The following is a 12,405-nucleotide window of genomic DNA, read 5'->3' as shown; positions in this document are numbered from 1 at the left end:
CTGAATGTCCACTTTTTCAAAAAAAAAATCCCCTCCCCAAACAAAAAGACCTTTGTTGTCTCCTCCTCCTCCCTCCTCTCTCCCTCTCCTCTCCCTCCCTGCCCCCTTCTCTCCTCCTCCTTCCCTCTCTCTTTGTTCTCTCCTCCTCCTCCCTCCTCTCTCCCTCTCCCCCCCTGCCCCCTTCTCTCCTCCCATGTTCCTCCTTCTCCCTCCCCCCTCTCTCTTTTCATCCTTTGCTTCCTCACGCAACACCTACCATGGTGCTCACGGACATCACAAGTCATATGCCTCCACCACCATGTACTCTGCACAACAAAAGCGTACATATTTTCTTGTCGGTGATGTTTGCACCAAAGTCCACACGTGAGGGTGAGCAGAGGTCATCCCAGGAACGTCGTACCGTCGGTGAGACGAATGTTGATGGTTTTTCAATATCTTGGGAGGGGAGAAGTAGGCTTGCTAGGCTATTGCTATTGGTTGTGTATGGTGCAGGTGCATCTTTGCATTCGTGGATGCACAAATGTCAAGATCTTCATCTCAAAACAGTGGCATTACAAGAAAGTATTGCCACTTCAAAGAGGGAGGTTGAAACTCTCCAACAACAATTGCAAGAAAAGGATGTGTACATTATGAAGCTTGCCAATACCATCACATATTTGAAAGAAACACCCCTTGGTGCAAGGTAACAATATACTTCTTACTTTTGGTTGTGTTCTTCTTATCATAGACTTTGAAGTGTCACCGCTTTTTCTCTTAAATAGCCTTCTTTGTTACATCTTGCAGGTAGGTGCTTCAAATCCATACTTATTAGAGGTGGGTAATCTCATCCTAATGTATATTTTAGGCTTATTGGATGTAAATACTTGCAAATTTGTACATCATATACTTAACAAGTGTCTTTATTATACAGCTTGCAAATGTTGAATTCATACATGTTTTTGTTTGAAGAACATGTCTCTAACGCGTCATGATACAAGGTGACCTCTTACTATGCTAGTTGAGTGGCGTTGTTTGCAAGAATGTCTCAAGGAACTAGCATGACACGAAGCTTTTATAATGGCACAAAGCTCTCCTCAAGCAATGTGGCTCCCACTACATCAAAAATCATTATGCTAACATGGAGAGATGCCTAGTAGGACAGTACAACAGCTTTTCATCAACAACACACCCTTTCCTAACATGAGGGCACCCCCACCAAAGATAATTTTATGTGATAGGTCACCCCATGAGCATACCATGTCATAGAATGGATGTAAGAACTATGAAATCACTACCCCTTGGAAGATGTTCACGAATGTATGTTTATCAAAGTTAATGAGAAGAACTTTGGACTTTTTTGTTTGTTGATGTGTAAGAGCACTCTAGGTCTACCATATTTTAGATTGTTTGATAAGTTAAATAAGATTTGTAGTCATTTAAAGTGTAAATTTGTTTTCTGTTTGGTAAGATTGTACATGAGAAGACATGATAAATTACAAGAGATCTTGACGGAATAAACCTTGATGCCACACCTCTCCTTGAACCCTTTGATTTCTATCGTTGTGGGAAGTCCAAGGGAAGTCTATTTTCAATTTTTTAGCAATAACCTTTTTTGAAGGAAATTTTGATTATTTTAAAGTTTGTACACAGTCTAGGAGTTCATTCTGATTGTTTTCCTTCAGTTTCAAATTTTGACCGAGGGCACTCCTTGGAAGCCACTTTTGAAGGTGTTAGGGCGAGATTTTGGGAAAGTTTTGTATGTAGGAAATACAGTCCTTAACATAACAAAAAAACATTGGTTCTTTGAGTATTTTCAGATTCCATGGTTTTAATGCTCGTTGAAGCTCGTAAATTAAGGAAAAAGTAAGAAATGTTTGTTTTACAACATTTTTTTAGAAATTATCAACTTGCACGTTGATTTTTGGAGAATCCAAGCAAGATATGATTTTTTTGCATCATAGCCTAAAAGTTCAACACTAAAAAAATAAAAAATAAAAAATAAGTGACCACAAGGACGTGCGAAATGCCGATCCAAGACTTTTGGATGGGCATTTTGCGCGCCCTTGTGGCCACTCTTGGTGAGGGCCCTGGGGGCCTTTACATGGAAAAAATTTGCAAAATTATTGTGTATGAGCATGAGATAAGGATGTAAGTTAGATGTACAGAGAGCAAGAGCTCCACCCCGGGGCCCTTATAATGATAAATAGGTGCTTTTTTTAATGGATGGCCATGAGATAGAGGTGTAGTGTTTGATGTTATCAGAGCAACCCCCCCGCGCCCCTTTTTCTCCGTGTTCAAAGGTCTGGAACATTCACTATGTAAATTTTTTCTATATCATGTGCGTTCACCAGAAGGATTAAAAGTACCCCTTATAGGCCTTATCTACACATGTTTCTGTAACTTTACAAGAATATAAAATCCGTTCTGTTGAACACATGTGCTATGTTACATATACTTTAGTGAACTCCCCAGGTCAAAAGCCTCACAAATCCTATGCACTAAACATTCAGCACTAGAAATCGACCAAACAAGGAGCCAAGTTTTACTTCCTTGTGTCCACCATGTGTTCTTGGGAATGTTTTGGTTAAGCCATATCTTTGGTATTTGAAACCCCATGTGACCCCTATTGTTATAGTATCCAACCCAAGGTTTCTTGATTAACAGTTTACATAGGCTCGAGTGGTACATATCTTTTATGTTAACAATGCATGTATCTATAATTTATGTTTACACTTTCTCTATCCAAATAAGCTACATAGTAAAAAAAATCAAATCCGCAATTTAAGAATTAAGTTCACAAGGTAATAGCTATTGGTATCATCTTTAGCAATACCAAAGAAATAGCTACCAATAGCTCATGAATAGGGATATTTAACAAGATTTGATACCAAAAACTTGTTGGCACTACCAAAGAAATAGTTACCAATAGCTCATTAATAGGGATATTTAACAAGATTTGATACCAAAAACTTGTTGACACTACTCAAAAAGGTGGAAACTCAAAGGCTTTACAATATATGTATGATGAAACACGAGTCAATAATAAGTCACCCCTATATCGACACCTCTATCTCAAGTTGTCGGTTCTCTAAGTCAAGCTTGGCATAGGCATAGTATGGAAACAATACATGTTGGAAAGCAAGAATTTAGCTTTCTCAACTTGTGAAACTTTGCTAATGATATATATTCAATATTCCCAAATGAGGACATCTTGACAAAGGTTATGATTCACTTTAATAAGAATAACCATTAATGGTTAAACTGAAATCAAAATATTGCTTGAATTTTTGCATGGTGGAGATTAAGACTTGAGACTTGAAACATCTTACAGGCAAATCAAAATATCCATAAAGGTCAATAATATTTCTCAAATCTGTATGAAACTCCGGTAATCTAAATTAAATACTCTCACTTAATGCGACACCATTTAACAAAAAAACATATTTATATTGCATTTATAGAGGAATCCAGCCTCATGAAAATAATTACAAACAGAGACAATGTTGTTGTTGTTAGGCTTCTCTTACAAGTATTTGTCTTCCTCATCTAGAGATTCATATACACTTGAGTATTTGTGTGTCTATGATACTAGGGAAGATAGTAGTACTATATGGATGGCTTTTCTAAGAGCTCCTAAAGAGTACCTATTGGTTCAAGATTCTACAAAAATTCTACTATTCTTATCAAAATCATTTAAGATCGTAGTGAAAGGTTCCTCACGGGAAAAAACATAGAGTGATTTTCATCTCTGCACATGGTTGCTTGCTCGTGTCCTCTGAAAAGAAGTTGACCTTTGTAAGTAAACAATAGATTTTGTGAGTACAAAGTTATAAAGTACAAAATGATATCATTCTAATAATCTAATGACAACACAAAGAATAAATTATAAGAAAAATCTTTGATGACTCTCCATAGATAACACAATTTACTTGCATTGTGAGACTAAATCACATGCTACACAACTATAGATGGCACACCAAAGCCATCAACAAAATAGCACCACCCATTGTTATGAGGTGTGAAGGCTAAACATTGAAAGCCATAAAGAGTTTTATTCTCTCCATCATGATAAACTTAAAGATGGAGATGATGTTAAGCTCTGCATATAAGCTACAAGGATAGTTTTTTTACCATTCTATCTTTATGTTGAAGATGAACCCTTGCAATGCCCACACACTATTCACACCTCCTATTGTTGTGGTATGCAAGTCATGTGAGCTCATACTTTTGCCATCTTTGGGAGTAGAGGTTTCCATGTAGTGTGAGTGAATGAAAGTAAAAGGAGTAGAATCTTGTTTCGTGGTGTAATGGAGGTGAGAGAAGGAAAGGGAGCTAGCTTGGTGTGAAACTATGTGATGGACAAGGGGAAGAGATGGGGGAGGAGCTTGCTTGGTGCTACAATGGAGGTGGGAGAAAGCTAGCAGAGAGATAATGTTGGACTATAGGGGGTGTGTGTGGTTATTGTAGCAATGGAGAGCTTAGAAAAGAGTTTGTAGAGAGAAAAAATCACTTTCTAGCTATAGAATAGGTTTGGAAAGACTTTGGAGGGTGAAAAATGATGTTTTGAACTTTTTTTAAAAAAATCAATTTTTTGAATTTTTTATTGCACGTTTTTTACTTTTGGAGGTCAAAATACTTTTTTGACCATGAAATAAGTTTGGGAACCTTTTAAGGAGGGAAAACTTGAAATTAAAAATTTTTTGAAAATTTGAATTTTTTAGTGTAATTTAAATTCGGGCCAAAAAGTGGGGGAAAAGAGGTCAAAGTGGTCCCGTCCCCCCCGTCCCCATCCCTTCCCCCTAGCCACCTCCCTTACCTTCTTACTAGGTAAGAGGCCATTAAGAGGTGTAAGGCTACCTTGTCCCCCTACTTTTTGAGGGTATAGAGTGTGTCCACCACCCTTTTTCTATTGGCTGGCCTCTAATTAACCTTAATCCTAAAGGGTCACTAGAGAGTTCATATTTTTCCTAATGACATCTCATCATGACTGGTTCACTTCTCTTGATGTTGTCCCCAATGGGAATACTATCACTTGTGCCAACAATGTCTCTTATATGGTTCATGGAGTTGAAAAGATTGTACTTATTATAGTTAATGGCATTTTCTTCACAATTTTTGATGGAATTTTTTTCCTTGGGATGAAGAATCTTTTGTCTATTTATGCATTAGCAAGACTTGACTTTGTTTGTAAAGTTTGTAGATGAAAAAAGCATCGTTCATTATCTTACTTCAGGTGATACTATTGTGGCATCAGGTACGTCCTTGTCTTGTGGTTCATACAAGCTTAATTCTTACAAGTGTGTAGAAAACTTTGCAAATGCAGTTACAAATTCTAAAGCTATTTCAGACTAAACTATGATATGCACGTTTTGCACATCTAAATTTTGCCAGTTTGATATGTTTACAGAAGTCTGATACAGTTGCCCATTGCCCCCTTTGGAGGCACAAGCTGAGCATGTTTATGAAAGTTGTATCTTGGGGAATATGCAGTCTTCTAAGCTTTCAAAGATGGTTCAATGTGGGCTACTCACCAATTGTAGCTTGTTCACAATGATGTTTTCAATCCCCGATGCACACTCCCTCTTTTAGTAAAAATTTATACTTTGCGACTTTCATTGATCATTACTCATGGAATACATGGGAATATCCACTTAAGGCTAAGTCTGAAGTGTTTATGTGCTTCAAAACCTTTTTATTGTGACTAAAAATGTATATAATTTCTCTACAAGAACCCTCCATTTTGATCAAGGGGGAAGTATATGTCAAGAGAATTTAATGCATTCCTGGCTAGTCATGAGATAAGACACCAATGTACATTGCCTTATACACCTCAACAAAATGGTGTTTCTAAAAGGAAAAACAGATTACTTATGGAGATGCAAAGATATATGTTCAAAAGCCAAGCTTTGCCACATATTTTTGGCTAGAGGCTATCATGTGTGATGCCTACATCCTTAACAGGCGTCCCACCAATGCTTTGCAGTCTATGACTCCATATGAGGCATGACATGATATAAAGCCATATTTTGGTCACTTACGATGTTTTTGGTTGCTTCAACAAAAATACAAGAAATTGGATGATAAGACTGACAAATGCATATTTATTGGTTATGGTGATGAAAGCAAGAGTTATAAGTTATATCATATCCGTAGTCAAAATGTATCTTGACTTCTTGAGATGATATTTTTGTGGGAAGATGCAGTTCAACTCTTGTTGTCATGTGCTAAAAAGACAAATGTAAGCTCACAAGACATTTCTGATACTTTGTTGCTTCTTTTCAACTGTGAGAATACAAATGTAAGTTCAAATGAGACAAATATTTAGCCTACGTAGGTTTCAAGTGATGTCATAGGTCAGTCTATTTTTTATGCAAATGTAAATGATGCACTTAATGAGGATAGGGCTAAAAATGAGGAAGCTAAAGGTATGACAAAATGGTTGGTGCATACTTTGCTTGATAGTAAATTGGATGCACCTTTGTCTAATCATATATTCGGGTTCTCATCGTGCCTCTTGGTTGTGTCAAGTATGTGTGACAAGGCTAAACCTCCTATGTTTGATGAAGCACAAAACGTACAGAATTGGATGCTACTATGCAAGATGGATATGAAGCACTTGCAAAGAACAATACTTGGTCTTTACATGACTTGTCTCCTGGCAAGAAGTCCATTGGTGCAAATTGGATTTAATAAGCTAAAACATAAGGAGGATGGTATTATTGATCACTACAAGGCAAGGCTTGTTTGCAAAAGCCTATGCTCAACAAAAGGGCATTGATTATAAAGAGATTTTTGTTGCCACTTGTCGTATGACTAATGTTCTTTTTATGTGTGCATCCGGGCAGGTTATTTTGGACAAGATGCACATCAGTCAAACATTAAAAACATTTTCTTAAATAGTGACCTCTATGAGGAAGTGTATGTAGTGCAGCTCATGGTTTTGTTTAAAAAGAATAGGGAAAGTAAGCGTGTAGATATAATAAACATTGTATAGTTAAAAGCAATCTTCTCGTATTAGTATGAGAAAATATGAATCATTTGACTGTATGTGGACGTTGAAATATTCCTACATAGCACTTTATATGTAAAACGTCTGGAAGATGTATATCTATCTACATGATGTTGGAGATCTTGCAGATGTTACCCTCTACTAGTTGGTTGCCTCATTTATGTATCCATTACAAGGCTACATATTCAATTTGCAATCTCAAAGTGAGCATATTTATACATAGCCCAAGGTTTAAGAATTGGTAGGCAATTAAGAGGATCTTTCACCGCTTTAGTGGCACTATACATCTTGGGTTGTTTTATCCCTAGGGGGAAGTCATTGCCACCAACTTTACATGCTTTCTGACTCGGATTGGGCTGGTTGCTATGACACATGAGTGTTCATGAGTGGTTTTTATTTCATGTTCAAAAGTTCATGAATATCAAGGTTGAGCAAGAAGCGACCTATTGTAGCCACTTCTAGTTGTGAAGCTAAGTGCAAGGTAGCTTTCACAACTATGATTGCGTGTATGTGGCTCAAACACCTTGTGGATGACTTGGGAGTTGAACAAGAGTTTGGTATATGTTTTCATCTACACTAATAGTCAAATTGCATTGACAGTTGCAAAGGAACCTAGTCTTTCATGCTCACATAAAGTACATTGAGGTGCATTATCACTATTTCTAGGAGAGACTCTCAGATGGAGAGATCAGCTTGGCTTATGTGCCCACTCAGGACAACCTTATGGATCTATTTACAAAGGCATTGCCTTGTGAGTAGTTCGAAGCTTTTTGCAAAGCTTTGAGCTTGCTTCACTTCGTGGACCGATCATATTCATAGGCATGGCACTTCGCTATACTCTATGTGTCAGCTCTCACTCACCGCATTACTTCCAGGGGGGATTTGTTGCCATGTATATGGTAGTGATGTGTGTGAAAACACTTAGAATCATTGGGGCACTTTTTTCCCTTCTTCATCGTGTGCCTTGAGCTTCTTCTCCATCTCCAAGCTGTGTGTGCATTTCTACAACCCTAGCTAGCACACAAAAAACTTCTCTTAACCCACTATCGATTCATGAAACACTCAAGACAAAATACACATTAAGGGGCTACCAAGCTCTCGTATTTATGCATTAAAATTAGGCAACTAGAATCCCAATGAAGTGAAATTATTTCCCATTATGATTCAGCCCAAATAGTGAGAAAAAAGACTTCAAAAGATGGAAAATTTCTCGCTTTTTATATACACCAAAGTAGAGTTATGTTGTAAGAAACCTACCCTCGACTGGCTACATTGAGAAAACCTGTAAGCAATAGGTTGACTTTCACATCTCAAACAAGATGATGAGTCGTCAAATTGCAAAGATCATCACCCATATTTACAACCTTCTTGAGGAGAGACAATCCCTCTCGGCCCTCGCTTTGCAACACAAACATCTCTACTATCAAATCCCCACACTCAATCAAGAGCTACATGTACTTCCTCCTTCATAGCTAAACACTCGAGCTTACTCAAGATCCAAAACTCATAAAAGTTTAGTTTTCTTCATGTTTTTTTATGTACATGTAATTCTTTTGAATGCCCTCATGTCTACACAAAAACTACAAACTATGCACCTTGCATAATTGTCACCCATGCATAATGAGCACCTTGCGTAATTGTCACCCATGCATAGTGACCTAGCATATGCTGCTCGTACACACTTTGTCTATGCATGATTCTTGTACATGTGTAATCTCCAACAAAATAAGAATACATACCAAAAAGTCGTTGGGGTGGCCACATTACTTTGCAAAATCACGTCACACTATCAAGAAAAAGGGGCTTGATGTAGTGTATACTTATATAATGGAAAAGGTTACTTATGGCAAGGTCAACTTTGATGCTTGCAAAATCTTTAACATGTCATCACCCATCTTATGAAGGAAAGGAAGAGACATAACATGGCTCAAAAAAAGGTCTGCTAGGTGACATAGAAGCATAAGATATGTATTCAAATAGCAATTTTGCCAAGATGTAAGATTAAATGAAAGCTACCTTCTTGGAAGCTTGCGAGTTGCTTGCTTATGTATTATCAGAGTTCTAAATAAAAACAGATAATTAAAGAAGGGGAGAATAGATAGAAAGGAAGGGGGAGAGAGAGAGAGAGAGAGAGAGAGAGAGAGAGAGAGAGAGAGAGAAATGAAATGTTATATTAACGTCTTCAAAAGGCCAAAGTGACCTATGAGACCAAAACGTTACAATGTGGTGCATCTGATACAAAGTCAAGAGTAACAAAATGACAAATAAAAATATTATGGGATCCTAAACTGGTAGGTGTGAACTAAGCAGCTAGCTGGGATAGCTAAATCACAAGAGATCTAGCATCGGTCGCTGGTGGATCTCATCAATATCCTCATGGTCAGCAATCTGACTGGGCATCGTGCATGTCGGGCCAAAGTGATCTGAACCCTCTGATGTAGCCTCCGTCGATGCCGTGTAGTCCTCCGCATTCATGGGCGTCTGATATCCCCAGCTCAATTGCTCGATCGATCAAAGAGAGAGAGAGAGAGAGAGAGAGAGAGAGAGAGAGAGAGAGAGAGAGATCTTTTCTTTTTGCCATTCAAAGCTTTGCTTCGACTAGTTTTACGGGATTGCGCCCACTCACCCTAAACCCACATGTCTCAAGGGGTTGAACCATAGTACAATGAAATGTCAAAGCTCCAATCCAAATGTAGAGCCTGAATTCTAGCATAAACTAGCTTCCTACTTTCTCCACGTATGTTTTTGCTAAACACGACTTTGACGGTTACAAAGCAAAGTCTTACAAAGGAGACAATAAAATTTGTCAAGTTCTTACTCTTCCTCGTAACATGTCTGTGTATTCAGTCTTGGCAATTTTCAAATATAAGTGACTAAATCACATTTAAATAGGTGATCATGGAGCTAAATAGTTCGTTCTCTCTCTCTCTCTCTCTCTCTCTCTCTCTCTCTCTCTCTCTGTGTGTGTGCAAGAAAAGGGGCTGTATTCTGTGTACATAAGAGACCTCAGGAGATGCTCAATGGTTTATCACCCAGGGGAAGTACATTGGTGGAGACACATTGGAGACAATGTGTCGGCTATGCAAACATCAAGGTAGTCCATACGATGAATGTAAAACGAACCATTGTAGGGGTGCATAATGCCATGTAATGTGATCCTCATCCCAACGAAAAAGAACTAACCACCACGCCCAGGTGGGAAGAAAGATTCATCCCTCTCTCTCTCTCTCCTCCCCCCTATAATTCTCTAATTTGAGACAAACTTCAAATGGCTTCAAAAGAAATAAATTCACTACATACATAGTACACTAAAGAGAAGAAAACGCTCAAGGAGAAAGGTAAAGAAGAAAAAATACAATGTATCAACACATACTCAACTGCGTCTTTATAATGACATGAAAGAATTTTGACTATCCATTTCCACGAGGCTTTTCATTCATTAAACTCACCCTTCAATCATGCACTCAATCTGTTTTGAAAGGATTTATATTTTTCCAAGATTGGGGAGGCCTACTGCTTCAAGCAGAAAAAAACATTAGGCATTAAGCCTCTCCAAGTGGATCAAGGAAACTCTCAAATCAGGACAGATCTGGTAATTAATAACATTCTTTCTGCAGTTATCGAGGTATGTAAGTATGATGGGCAAGCATTTTTCCAAGAGCATTCGACGTGTTTCTATTCATATAAGGCTCACAATTCGATAGGTCTTTCACCCACTTTAGCTTTGGTCAATTCTGTTTTGAAGAAATTAGTTGTAAGCTTTCTTAAAAGCTAGTGACCTCCAATTTCTCATTTTAAGAGCTTTCTAATCTTTATGGTATGTGGAACTCACCAAAATATGTTAAAAGCTATTATTAATGGAAAGCCTGCATTCCAATGCACAACTGTTAAAAACAGATACCACTCTTTAGCGCATCAGTTAAAACATTAGATATCATGGATATCTATAGGAAGCCCAAGATTTCAGGATTGTTGGGCATGCTATTGCTTATGCTACTCTTTGGATCGCAGTCCTTTCATAAGAGTAGCAAAAAGTTGAAGTACACACAGACATTGACGCTACCATTTCAATAGAGAGAGATGAAATGAAATGTTACATTAAACGTCTTCAAAAGGCTGAAATGATCCCCAAAAGTTACATCTCCAGAGAATCTGGTCATAAGAGTAATCAGCTTATACATTGCAAAGCTTAACTTCGTTGTGCACAGGCTGAATCTCTAGGACAGTCGACAGCCCAAGAGAGCCACGATGTTCAAGTGGCTAGGTGCTCATAGGGCTATAGCAGTGGACAGTTGGTTGGAGCACATTGGCCGCCCCTGAGAGTGCATTACTTGTGGTAACCATAGAGAGACATAGAGACACTATTTATGGGATTTCCCCATGGCACAATAGATCTGGCTGCAAGCTCTTTGGTTGCTCCCCTCACTTTGTTCATCTAGGCAGTTCACTTGGGGCTCCGCAGCATGGTCAGCTCTCACGGGAACAACACTCCAGTACCAGACATAGTCAGTTAGCATGATGATCAAGATCCAAGATGTCCGACCACGACTATACCAAGCCTTGGAGGTGATCCCCCATGACTTGCAACAAGAGGTTGACGATCGGTGGGCCCTAATTAGTAGTCTTAACACTGTGTTTCATATGGCGGACCCGTTGCTTTTGCATTTTTGAGTCCAGAGCAGTTCCACTTGTAGAGACAATTTGAGACATCTTGATAGAGCTCATACACACCCTCTAAGGACTGACATACAACCCCTAGGTCTGTACATCCACATGTCAGCATTGCCTTCCCATACATGTTTTACTAGATGGTTGCTGATATGCATGCATGCATGTGTATGAGAAGCACATCTTAACACTTCCTAGAGCGCCTTCACTCTCTCCTCCATCCATTTGAAACGGATACAGCCAAGAGACAGCAAGGTGTTCAGAAGTGTATTACTGCCATGATGCCAAGAGCAATAATGCCACCCAACTTGTGAGGTATATTTAAAGGTCTGTTTTAGGGCCATTCTTGGAGATCTGTTTCAGTGAGATATCAAAGATTCTCAAAATGCCAATGATGCTCAAAAAATGCATTGCATTGACTTCAATCATACGAGTAAGGCGCACACAACTCAGTGCAACATCCTGACATCACAAAATCACGAGGTCAAACATTGAAAAAGAGAGAAATGATCGATGGAACAAGAGAACTTCTGCTTTTGACTTTCAAAATTGACCTCCAAAATTTTATCATACAAGTTGCAATATAATGTTTACAAGTAGATAAATTTACCTGCTGTGCAAGGGCTGCAGATTCGAAAGCCATACATGCAGAGCTTCATATTCAAGTTCCTGAATTGCGTTCACTCAAACAGAAACGCAAAAGCATTCTGGTTGTACGTGCACAACCAGACTTTGGAATTATCCCTGCT

At 38.5% G+C, this 12,405-nt stretch overlaps 1 long non-coding RNA gene across 1 annotated transcript; it reads right to left on the bottom strand.

Annotated features, from left to right (window-relative positions):
* Positions 1-9,154: 9,154 nt before the first annotated feature.
* Positions 9,155-12,402, bottom strand: LOC147442922 (uncharacterized). The gene is made up of 2 exons (XR_015190217.1): positions 12,267-12,402; positions 9,155-12,118 (listed from the first exon to the last, which is right to left on the bottom strand). It is a non-coding gene; the product is annotated as an uncharacterized LOC147442922 (long non-coding RNA).
* Positions 12,403-12,405: the final 3 nt, after the last annotated feature.

Source organism: Adiantum capillus-veneris, chromosome 14, assembly GCF_014529385.1.
Source record: "Adiantum capillus-veneris isolate H3 chromosome 14, ASM1452938v2, whole genome shotgun sequence".
In the NCBI taxonomy this organism is placed as follows: domain Eukaryota; kingdom Viridiplantae; phylum Streptophyta; class Polypodiopsida; order Polypodiales; family Pteridaceae; genus Adiantum; species Adiantum capillus-veneris.
The sequence above is the reverse complement of the archived record's forward strand: the minus strand, read 5'-3'. Positions and strand labels throughout refer to the sequence as shown.